Source organism: Octopus bimaculoides, chromosome 8 (genome assembly GCF_046866305.1).
Source record: "Octopus bimaculoides isolate indiv1 chromosome 8, ASM4686630v1, whole genome shotgun sequence".
NCBI lineage: Eukaryota > Metazoa > Mollusca > Cephalopoda > Octopoda > Octopodidae > Octopus > Octopus bimaculoides.
This window is the reverse complement of record NC_142935.1, coordinates 33,860,045-33,862,876: the sequence shown is the minus strand read 5'-3', so window position 1 is coordinate 33,862,876 and position 2,832 is coordinate 33,860,045.

Here is a 2,832-nt window from a genome sequence, read left to right as displayed (position 1 = left end):
ATTTACTGAGAATTCCACCACACATCATGTTGTACCGGGTTACATCTTACAAATAACACTAACTGTGGCCTATCTTGCTCACATATATATTGAAATGAAATATATATATAAGTTATGTGGTAAAAGGAAATCAAATTCATGCCACCCACAGTGGCAATTTGAAATCAATGCATCCTGTATATGCGTAGGCAGAGCAGATTTCCAATTTAGCGTGACATAAGTTGAACCAGGAGTAATCTGAAGTTGAATATTGTTTCAATGGAAACAGTTAAATAAGACATAATTCAAAGAAAAATGAAATGCAGTGAATCGAAACTCTGCCATTTATTTCGGTTACTAAGATAAGCGCTTATATTTATTCCACAATGTTGCAATACAAATAAAATACTTCCGTCATATGCTACGCATACCCATTTAACCAATTTGAAAGCAATTACAATCAATTATATTTTTCAACCATTAACTATTTTTTTAAAATTTCATAATGATAATCTTCTATTTAAGTCCCAACTATTGTGCATTTTTGCATCCTACCCGTCTAAATCAATATATTATTAATTTCAAATCATCAGATCTTGAAAATTACAATTTTTTGCTACTTCGTTTGTTTTAGTCAAAAGTAATTTCCGCCTGCTGCTTGGCGGTGTTTTTCTTTTCTTTTTCTTTTTTTCTTCTTTGTTTCATTGTTCTCTTGCTTATTATAAATCTGTCTTGGCTTCCAAATATCTTTTTCGCAGAAAGGAGTCACTCATTTCTGTTGATTAACGAAAGAATTCCTCCGATAATTCCGAAGTGCTATTTAACAATGATTAACATTCGATGAAATATCACACCTGCAAAAATAACTGCAGGATATATTTCACTTACTCACGACATACACACATACGCAAGCACCACTAGAGTTACACTTATAGATATGAGTATACACACGCGCATGAATACACTATGTACAGACATTCTCAGATATACACCCATATCAGTGAACGAATGCACAATCCCATAGACCCTTAGGAACACGCACGCACATACACACATACAACCCTTGTGTGTGTGTGTGTGTGTGGTGTGTGTGTGTGTGTGTTTGTGCGTGTGTGTGAGTGTGTGTGTGTGTGTCCGTGCCCTTATGTATAAATATCTATACATTCACTCAAATACGTATAATGTTGTTTATGGTAGTGTAGAGAATTGGGCGTATATGGAAACGCGAGTGACTCTTAATGAGATAGCTATCGTTTGCAATTGCAAGAGTATAAAGTGATTTAGGAGTTACATATAATAATGAAGGCATGATAATGAGAATGATATTATATTTCGTTGCCAGCTATTCTCCAAATGTTCAGCGCTATTTTAGCGATAAGAATTTCCCTGTTTCTTATCACATATCGATTATTCTTCGACACGGATGTAATTACCGCATATGCAAACGTTTAACTTTCGGTAACTGCTGCAATAACAGATAGAACAATGACAAAAAGAGCATCGACAGCAATATTATCGCTATTGACTATAACACTATTTGAATCTAAAAACAGATATGTAGTCCAGCTTACGTGTGCATCTGAACCTTTTTGGGCGTTTATGTTTTTTTTCTTCAGTGTATGTGTGTGTGTATAAAGTGTGTTTGTATAGGTGAATAAACGATAGCATGATGTAGATAATTAACTATCACTTCATAACACTTTTTTCTAAAGGCCTTACAAACTTTAGAAAGGAATATTATGAAGATTAGGTACAATCTAAACTACAAAAATACAACGGAATCGTGACATTTGTAAAGTAAAAGTTTACGTCGAAGTTTAGTTGAATTCATGCTTTTATAACCCGGACGAAACGACTATCCTTAGGATACTTACCCCACGACGTGTTACATATATTCTTTTATAATATGTTTGAATAAATATTTCAATATAAAAAAACAGAAGAATATTACAAGAGCCACAGGATATATTTTGCTGTTTCCCTCTCCCTTCATTCTCTCCGTTTTCTGTGTTTCGAAAGAGCGGGATCAGACAATACAAAGAGGAAGATAAACTAAACAGAAATATCTAAAGCAATTATTTTCATATGTAATGTATACATCAGCTACAATCGACCAAGCGTCTGCATCTGAAGACTTCTCGCCACAAGAGGGTGCTTTAAGCGCTCTTATTTATCATAGAATATCAGATGTCCTTATATCTAGAATCCTCACTTCACACTACTGAACGTATCGAAGAGAATTACAAAAGTTGATTGACTGTGACACCTCTGTAGTTTCAGGTGAAGTCAGAATGTACAGGTAAACGTTACAAATACAACAATGCATGATGTTAAATTCTCTAAGAATTGGTGCCACTAATAACACTGGGATAGAAATGTATTAAATCGAGCCCAAATAAAATGTAAGGCAATGTTGGCCTTAGCAAGTATTGGAATGAGGATGGGAACATCGGGACAAGAGCCATACCTTTTTTATGTAACACTTTTAATGAATATAGCTAAAATCAGCAGTTATACTTGATATATATATATATATATATATATATATATATATATATATATATATATATGTATGTATTTGGGAGTGTATGTATATGTTATACTATGTGAATGTATAATGTAGGAGTCGCACCCCAGCTGTGTTGCTTGTTAACATGTACTCTGTTTCGTTAGATCTTTAAGGCGGCAGTGTATGCTCATCTCATTAATAGACAAGTGAAACTCGATTATCAGTCCGATGTAGCATGCAAAGATGAATTCTGTGATGCTGTTCTGGTTACGATAACTTCTATAAATGTTTCCATACACATTTGTAAGTACATGTGTATGAGCTCTGATAAAGACATGTTTTAC